This window comes from Carcharhinus amblyrhynchos, chromosome 17 (assembly GCF_965287045.1).
Source record: "Carcharhinus amblyrhynchos chromosome 17, sCarAmb.v2.hapA, whole genome shotgun sequence".
NCBI classification, from domain to species: domain Eukaryota; kingdom Metazoa; phylum Chordata; class Chondrichthyes; order Carcharhiniformes; family Carcharhinidae; genus Carcharhinus; species Carcharhinus amblyrhynchos.
The window spans coordinates 3,108,245-3,118,132 of NC_137340.1; the positions used below are offsets into that span (position 1 = coordinate 3,108,245).

Consider the following 9,888-nt stretch of genomic DNA (forward strand, 5'->3'; position numbering starts at 1 on the left):
CTGAAGGTGAAATTCAAATTCAAAAAAATAATCTGGGATTAAAAGTCTAATGATGGCCATGAAACCATTGTCGATTATCATTGAAACCCATCTGATTCACTGATGCCCCTTAGGGAAGGAAATCTACCCGGTCTGGTCTACATGTGACTCTGGATCCATAGCAATGCAGTTGATTCTTAAATGTCCTCTGAAATAGCCAAACAAGCCACTTGAGGGCAAGTAGAGATGGGCAATATATGCTGTCCCAGCAAGCAACACCTACATTCTATTAATGAATTAAAAAAAACTTGGAAATATATCGTCATTCCTTCACTGTCACTGGGTCAGAATCTTGGAATTAACTCCCTAGCAGCACTGCAAATATAAGTACACCTCACAGGCTGCAGCAGTTCTAGAAGGCCGCTCACCATCACCTTCTGAAGGGCAATTAGGGATGAGTAATTAATACTGGCCAAGCCAGCGATGTCCCATTTGTCACTCTCTAATCTCAGTGTTGTGCTTGCAAGTGATTGTTGGTATGTTTTCAGAAGGAATCTCCTCCAAGAAAGAATCCCCTTCCTTGAAGTTTCTTCTTTGCAAAGCTGCAACTACTTAGAAAGACTTTCAGGAACAAAGGAACACGTGTTGGAATTGCAGCAAGAGGTCCAACAGAAACAGGTTGTACAGGGCAGCAAGATAGCACACTGAGTAGTACTGCTACCTTACAGCGCTAGGGACCCTGGTTCAATTCTGGCCACAGGTGTCTCAGGTTATGTGGATTGTGGGGTAAATGCATGGGGTTATGGGAATAGGGCCGATGCAGACTCGATGGGTTAAAAGGCCTCCTTCTGTCTGAATTCTATGAATCAAACTGTCGGAATTCTATGAATCAAACTCCATGACTATGTTTTTCTCAAAGGTGCAAAAATAGGTGCGAGTAATAGTCACAAGCCCCATGCCTCAAACTTCTTGATCCTGACAGTCAGCTTGTTACTCCAACTTTGACAGAGATATTGGATGACCTCTCCTTGATCTTAGTCTATTCTCTGGTGTTGAGTGTTGAATTGCCCTGCAGCAACGGAGTTCAAGTGTTTGTGAGTCTCTCATACAGTGGGTGGGAGGAGCAGGAATGATCCTTCAGGTCCCACTTAGAAATGATGGGTCTCCCTTGCCCAGGCTTCTCCATTTCCCCAATCAACCTACCTCAGTGCTAGCTGTGTTTTCGTAGTTCCTCAGTACTGGCCTGCTGCTATATGACATCCAGCTCCCCCCCACAGCTGAGTTATAGTTTCAGCTGGGTGGCTGACAAGCTATATTCATTGTGACCAAGTGTAAAAATCATGCAGGCCTCATACCAAGGATGGCATGCAGGTCCATTGCTGAATTAAGACCCTCATTCATCCCACCCCAAGTTAAAATCAAACCCCAAAACTCACCTGCTGAAAACTGGTTTGGGATTAAAAGTGAGGCTGATCTCACAGCTGCTGAACTCAATTGTGGCCTTACAAGGGGGCACCGAGTGGCTTTTCTCGGACAGCCTGATCATTTCTGCATTTGGGACTCACTGACACGTGGAGTGGAATTAGCAATTATTAATCAAGGTACAAGTCCAGTGTAGCCCAGTTCCACAGCAAGTGCTGTGCTCCCGCAGACAGTACACTTCCCTTCTCCACATGATGGAAGACAGTGCGGACCCTGGGGACAATTCTCCCAGCCCGCTGAATTGCTTTTGTAGAGCAGAGAGCTGGGAGACTCAAGCAGAGGCTGTTTCGCTGGGCACCACAGCCTCCATGCATCTCCAGCAGCCCGATTTCCAGTGTCCGCCAGCTCCGCGTCAGAAATCGACGCAGAACTGAATCATTTATGTAAAATCAAATTACAATATATTTTAAATAGCATTAGCGAGTCCGGGACTGAAATCTCCAGGCCCCTACCCCCCGCCAGGAGTGGTTCACACCAGTGGGGTTTACAATAGCCCCCAACTTGTGTGGAGCTGGCAGCATGACTGTACTGGAGTGCAGGGGGGGTGGGGGCCATCGAGGTCCCCCAGAGGGTTGGGGATTAAGGGGCATTGCCCCCTGGACATTGTCAGCTTCGGAGTGCCAGCCTGGCTCCCCTGGCACTGCTCAAGGGACAATGTGCCAATGTCCAGGAGCTGAATCCATACCAAAGCTGCAAAATAACCATAAATAATGCTTTCTATGGGGCATCTGGAAAGATTGGTGAGAGTAATAGCGGACATGTCAAATTTCCTTAGTCTTCTGAGAAAGTAGAGGCGTTGCTGGGCTTTCTTAGCTATAGTGTCGGCGTGGGGGGACCAGGATAGGTTGTCGGTGATCTGGACACCTAAAAACCTGAAACTCTCGACCCTTTGATGTAGACAGGGGCATGTTCTCCTTTACACTTCCTGAGGTCGATGACAATCTCATTCATTTTGTTGACATTGAGGGAGAGATTATTGTTGCCGCACCAGTTCACCAGGGCAAGGCCTAATGGTGGGTCGCGGCCTGATGAGGGAGGCGGGGCTTCTGGAGGGTGACTGGTAGGGGCTGGGGGTCCTGCTGCCACTCTGCACTCGGGCTGAGTGACAGAGGGAGGGAGGCCAGTGATTGGAGCTGTGGGAGGGAGGAGGGGATGGTCAACACTGTGGGGAGGGCAGTGGCCTGGGCTGCTTGTGGGGCAGGAGGAGAGTCGCCCCCATCTAATTCCAACTCACACTCCCTTCAAACGAAACTACCTCACTGGAAGGATCATTCTTACTGTTTCAGCCATCTCTGATGAGCATGTCCATTTGATAAATCATTTCTGTTTTCTGTACATTTCAGTTTTGTTTAACTGCTTTTAAATTTACAAATTTTCAGCCTTCAACACTGTTATTCCTCGGAAACTCATCTCCAAACTCCATGGCCTGAGGCTCAGCACTTCCCTCTGTGACTGGATCCAAGAGTTCCTAATCCAAAGACTGCAATCGGTAAGGATAGGCAACAACACATCCACGATCATCCTCAACACAGTGCCCCACAAGACTGCGTCCTCAGCCCTTTTCTAATGAGGTAGAGAATCTGGTGAACTGGTGCGGCAACAATAATCTCTCCCTCAATATCAACAAAACGAAGGAGATTGTCATCGACTTCAGGAAGTGTAAAGGAGAACTTACTCCTGTCTACATCAAAGGGTCGAGAGCTTCAGGTTTTTAGGTGTCCAGATCACTGACAACCTATCCTGGTAACCCCCCCCCCTCCCCGCCCTCCCCCCCCACCATGCCGACACTACAGCTAAGAAAGCCCAGCAATGCCTCTACTTTCTCAGAAGACTAAGGAAATTTGACACGTCTGCTATTACTCTCGCCAATCTTGACAGATGCACCATAGAAAGCATTATTTATGGTTATATCGCAGCTTGATGTGGATCCAGCTGTGCCCAAGACCACAAAAAATGACAAAGGATCAACAATGAAGCCTAGTCCATCACTTCAACCAGTCTCCCATCCATTGACTCTGTCTACACTTCCTGCTGCCTAGGAAAAGCAGCCAGCATAATTAAGGACCCTGCCCCGGACATAATCTCATCCACCTTCCTCTGTCGGGAAAAAGATACAAAAGTCTGAGGTCAAGTACCAACCAACTCAAGAACAGCTTCTTCTCTGCTGCCACCAGACTCTTGAATGGACCTACCTTGCATTAAGTTGATCTTTCTCTACACCATAGCTATAACTGTAACACTACATTCTGCACTCTTTTTCTTTATTAACGGTGTCTGTTTAGCATGCAAGAAACAATACTTTTCACTGTACACTCATGCACGTGACAATAATAAATCAAATCAAAAAAACGATTCATTCATAAAGTGGTATTTCACTGAGGTCAATTTAGCTCAATTGCTTGGATAGCTTGTTAGTGATGCAGGGCGACACCAACAGCGTGGGTTCAATTCTTGTAAGGTTGAGGTTATTCATGAAGGCTCAACGTTGCTCCTTGCCTGTAGTGTGATGATCCTCAGGTTAAATCACCAGTCAGCTCTCCCTCTCAATGGGAGAGATGCTTATGGTCATATGAAACAATGGTGACCTTATCTTTTTTAGTATTTACTTTTAAAAGATACATGTTCATCCTGAATCAAACATTTTTCCTGGAACTCTCTCACTGTCAGGGCTGTGGATGTACCTAACCCACACAGACTGCAGCAGGGTGGGAAGGCATCTCCCCACCACATTCTCAAGGACAAGTACGGTTGGCAAATAAAATATTAGTCTTGCCAGTGACACCCTCATCCTATGAACAAATGAAAAAATATCTGTCTACTTAAAATGCTAATAGCTTCTATCTGCTGATTTAGCTTAGTGTATATCCAGTGCCTTTGAAGGAAATTTTTGTGAAGGCTATCTCATGCCATTTCTTCCCCCAGAAGGAAAGAAACAGTTTGGACCAGTGTTCTTATTTGCCCGTTTTGCTGTTCTTTTCCCTTCTGGTGAATGCCAATGGGGGTGAAGCTTGGTGATACTGAATCTGTTATTAGACTACTAGTCAATATTACTGATGCATTGATTGCTCTGAGCTGACCACATGTTGCTGACACTCAAACAGCAGAAAACAGCAGAGGAAACATTGCCCTTCCAGAAGAACTCTTTCTGCAGCTGTTGTGTACGTTAATTCTAGGAGCAGCTTCTCTCAAAGCAATAATCTAATTATAGGCTGTGATATCATTTTACTATACAAAAATCAAAGCAGGCCCTGAGTCATCTGAAATTTGTTTCAAACCGTGGATATACTTCGCAGTGATACTGAATTTTAGAAATGGACCTCAGAATGGAAGGTGGAGGGGAAGGTGGCGGAGGTCATTCTATAAGAAGTAATGACGTCAGCAAAATATCTAAGGCATGTGTGGCAGAACACAAAGCAGCATTAGCTCCAGTCGCTTAATAAGATAAAAATACACCATCCAACAAGTCCTGAACTTGAGCTCAAACGAAACCCGATGACAAACTTTAAATAAGATTCTCAGCACTGGAATCCAGTGCTTGTTTCTGTTGAACAGAAGCACAGAGTCTTGGCAAGTGTTTATTCTGTATGTGATAATGATTCAAAGAGCATGCTACTTTCAATTCTATATTCATCTCTATGAACTATTCAATACATTAACACTGCAGAACACTAATAAAACAATACCTTTAGACTGGCCCAGTGGATGGTGTGATGTGAGAATCTAGCAGTGGCAGTTACCCAGTAGAAGTAGAGAGATGAAAGTTGGGACGGCTCTGCAATCCTGCAGACCCTTGGGACAAGAGCAACTCACAGCCCGGGGGTTGGTTGAGAGTTAACCTTGACGTTGGTGAGGTAGTGGTAATAAGCAATGGGCAACCTGTCACCACGGTGCAAGTCGCATTTGTCAGCATGCTGGGTCCGAAGTTATTTTCGGCAGACGGGAGAGACCATGTGCCTAGGACATGTGCACCTCATTGGATGGCAGGCTGTGAGCAATGTATAGCAGCACCTAAGACACAGACTCAAAGATTAGCCTATAACATTTCTCCAATGGATATGCTAGAAATCTACAATGATAGATCAGCACTAACCGAACAGCGAGTGGGCCAATTACACAGAGCACTGCTTTTATATTATTTCAAGACACGTTACATTCCTGTAGTGTCCAAAGATTAGAATTACAAAGTGTCATTACAGAATAAAAATATGGATAAACTACTCTGAAGCATTTTTCATTCTATTCCCCAGTGACTGTTCAACAGGTGGGTGCTCCTAAAATTAGCTACTACATGTCAGTCGCCTTTGTTGCAAAGACCCATATGCTGATTTACTGTTTAAAGAAACCCATTTGCACTAGCTTATAACATTTGTTAAAAAGAATGTTATAACATATACATTTTGAAATTAAGAAAGCAGAATAAATATTTGTGTTTTGCACTTATATTCCAAAATTGAAGCACTTACAAAGTTCGATTCTGTCTGTTTCTTAATCCTACTACAATCAAACTGTTGACCATCCAACCTCTCAGGACCCATGTTAACTGATATTATTCACGGTTCTCTCTCCTCAGGTACTGTTTATCCACCTACTCCCTTTAAATCTATCAATTTATAGGGAAGCAGGTATAGTGACATTGTCACTGGACAAGTAATCCAGAGATCCAGGGTAATACTTTGGGGACCTGGGTTCAAATCCCACTACGGCAGGTGATGAAATTTGAACTCAATAAAAATCTAGAATTAGAAACATAATGATGACCATAAAATCATTCTTGTAAAAACTCATCCGGTTCACTAATGTCCTTTAGGGAAGGAAATCTGCCATCCTTACCTGGTCTGGTCTACATGTGACTCCAGACCTACCGCAATGTGGTTAATTCTTAAATACCCTCTGGAATGGCCTAGCAAGCCAGTCAAGGGCAATTAGGGATGGGGAACAAATGCTGGCCCAGCCAGCGACCACCCCCCATTCCCCTGAACGAGTAACAAAAAATGCCCCTCCGTCCCTGCAAACTGCTGTCCCATCTCCAACCTCACTTTCTTCTCCAAAAGCCTCAGACATTTTGTCATTTCTCAAATCTGTGTCCAATGTTTCCCACAACTCAATGTTTCAATCCCGCCAATCTGGTTTCTGGTCCTGCCAAAGTACTTAGACAGCCTTTTAAATCAATTGATATTGTTTGTGACTGTGACCATTGTAAACTACTCCTTTTCAACCTATCAGTAACCTCCATCCTCCTCCAATGCTACTCCTCTTTCCTCTCATTGGGTAGGACTACTCTTGCTTGTTTCCATTCTTTACTTTTAACAAATCAGAGCATCACCTGCTAAAGCTTCTCTTCCCACTCCCGTACTGTTACTTGTGGAGGCCAAGGAACTATCTTTGGCCCACTTCCTATTTCTCATCTACGTACTCCTGCCCAGCAATGTTATCTGAAAACACATCAGGTTCTATATATACACTAAGGACACTCAGCTCTTTCTCCCTGTACCTCTCTGGACCCCACCACTACCTCTGTATTGTCACACATCCAATATTGAATGAGCAGAAATTTCCTTCAACTAAAATAAGGAAGACTGAAGCTGTTCCTTTACTTCCTGCTGTAAGCTCTGGCAATTGTCTCCACCCTTGGCAATTCTCCGAAGCTGAGCCAGACCATCTTCAACTTTGCTGTTGGGCTTGACCCCAAAACGAGTTTCAGTGAAACATCAGCCCATCGCTAAGGCTGCCTGACTACTTCCTATCCCGTAACAATGCTCAAGTCCAATCTTGTCTCAGCTCGCCTGCTGGTGAACCCTTCATTCCGTGCCTTTGACAATTCCAATGTTCTCCTCTTCTATTCTACCAATATTCATGATCATTCAAAACTCTTGTCACCTGTACCTTAACTTGCTCCAAGTCTCATTCACTTGTCACCCCTGCCTTCTCAACTGCACTGGCACCTGGTCCATAATGCCTCAAGTTTGATATCCTCAACTTTGCTTTCAAATCCTTCCGTGGCTTCACCTCTCTTGCAGCTGAATAATATGGCCAGTCGCAGTGGGTGGGACTCACACCTGGAAGCCAGCAACATTCCGATCCCCCGCCTGCCATCCAACCATGCCGTATAAAAGGGCATTTGGGGTTTCCAGTTGTAAGACCGAGTGTATTTCCAGAGCCTGCCCAATTGGTGTTCGGAGAGTTGTCAAGGGTGGAGACAATTGCCACAGCTTACAGCAGGAAGTAAAGGAACAGCTTCAGTCTTCCCTATTTTAGTTGAAGGAAATTTCTGCTCATCCAATATTGGATGTGTGACAATACAGAGATAGTTGTGGGGTCCAGAGAGGTACAGGGAGAAAGAGCTGAGTGTCCCCAGTGTATATACAGAACCTGATGTGTTTTCAGATAACATCGCTGTACAGGAGCATCTGGATGAGAAATAGGAAGCGGGCCAAAGATAGCTCCTTGGGCCTCCACAGGTAACAGTACAGGGGTGGGCAGGGGAGCTTTAGCAGGTGATGCTCTGGCTCTGATTTGTTAAAAATAAAGAATGGAAACAAGCAAGAGTAGTTCTACCCAATGACAGGAAAGAGGAGTAGCATTGGAGGAGGATTGAGGTTACTGATAGGTTGAAAAGGAGTAGTTTGGCATCTGAAGCTGTTGGCCGTGACCCAGAAGGAGGGCTAGCTGGCACAGGGTTGTGTCAGGTTACCCAGCAAGAGGGTGCTTTCCCCTTACATCTATCGAGTTTATTCAGAGAGATATTATCAGGCTTGGTCACAGGTAAGTGTGGATGTGTTTACTGAAATGTGCACATTCTAAGCTGTTTCTTGCCACTCACCACAGATGGTATTCGATTTGACCACAAACATGTTTTCAAGATCTGAACATGAGAGTAGCTGTATCGTCCCAGCTCGTCTTCCTCCATGGATGGCCAAGATCAGTGAGTGAGGGGAGAGGCAGGAAAGAAAGGCAAGAATAGTCCCAATGTTCAATGACAAATCCCTAGGAGCCCTCCTCCAAGCTGTGCCTACCAGATGTGAAGATCTCATGCCAGCAGGTGACAAGAGGAAACCTCCCTCAGTGGCATGGGCAATCTGGTGTAGGTTAGCAGTGTAGGCATAGCGCCTCACATATGGGTGCAGTGTTAAAAGAGGCTGAATGTCCTCCTGAGACTGGCCAGGGTGAGTAACTCTTCATTATGTCTATTCTTCAGCTGTACGGAAGGCTGGAGAATGCTGAGGTCCAAGGCGGCATATACAAGGCATTGCTCTTAGCTCACACGCCTCTGTGGATTTCTCATGGTGATTCTATAGGAATGTACACAAGAGGAAGGTGCACAGGGTCTTGCCAGGCAAGCATTGTGGTGATCATTACTCTGTCATCAACTAATTATTGCAATGTTATAGCTAATTTCAGGAGAAGTGTGCCCACAATGCCATCCAGATGCAGCATGAGAAGGTTCTCTTCTCTCCAGCTGTTCCCACAAGGTCCTCAGCGGCAAGTTCGAAGAAAGGCGAGGTTACAAATGGCTGAAATTGGGACACGGGGGGAGAAGGCATGTATCCTAAGTTTTAAGTTTATTTATTAATGATTTCCAGTAACACTGAAATGTTTGTGTTTATGTTTATCCATTTATTCATGTCACAAGTAGGCTTATATTAACACCGCAATGAAGTTGCTGTGAAAATCCCCTAGTTGCCACAGTCCGGCGCCTATTCGGGTACACTGAGGGAGAATTTAACATGGCCAGTGCACCTAACTTGCACATCTTTGGACTGTGGGAAGAAACCCACACAGACATAGGGAGAATGTACAAACTCCACACAAACAGTGACCCAAGCTGGGAATCGAACCTACGCCCCTGGTGCTGTGAGGCAGCAGCGTTAACCACTGTGCCACCGTGCCACCCCGCAATGACAGGGGTAATTAGCATGCTTCTATGAATGTAAAAATGAATGTAAAAACAGTTGTCTTGGCAATCAAAGGCAGGGAAGCTGCCTAGTGGAAAGCTTGTGCTATTGCTGCAAGCTATGATATAATGATTGCAATGCATCATATCTTATAATGCACGTAACTATAAAGGTGCTGAGCACTCTTACCTTGCACACCCCTGGAGTGGGTTCTAGTACCAACTAGTGGCCTTTCATCCTGCACAGGTGAAGCCTCTCCTGTGGTATATGGCAGAGATGCTGGACTGACAATTCTCTCCAGGGATGAGGAAGAACCCTTGCTGGATGCAGAGTCATCAGCACCAAGCACCAGCGCAGACATTGGCACCTTGATTTAGTGGATCAGGACAAGGGCAGGCACAATCTGGTGAGGGTGCTTCACAGTCTTAAGTGCTGCTGCCGAAGTGTGTGGTGGAGTAGGCTGTGGGAGGAGTGTCCAAGGTGATCCAGGATGATGAGCCTCTGGAATTGTCTGTTAGGTAACGGTGGTGGAGAT

At 45.5% G+C, this 9,888-nt stretch overlaps 1 protein-coding gene across 1 annotated transcript in view; it reads right to left on the minus strand.

The window, feature by feature from the left end:
• Positions 1-5,371, minus strand: part of mypn (myopalladin) — a 208,245-nt gene extending 202,874 nt beyond the window's left edge. The window contains exon 1 of the mRNA XM_080205403.1: positions 5,145-5,371. The gene's annotated coding sequence lies outside the window, so the exon portion shown is untranslated. The remainder of the gene's footprint in view (positions 1-5,144) is intronic.
• Positions 5,372-9,888: the final 4,517 nt, after the last annotated feature.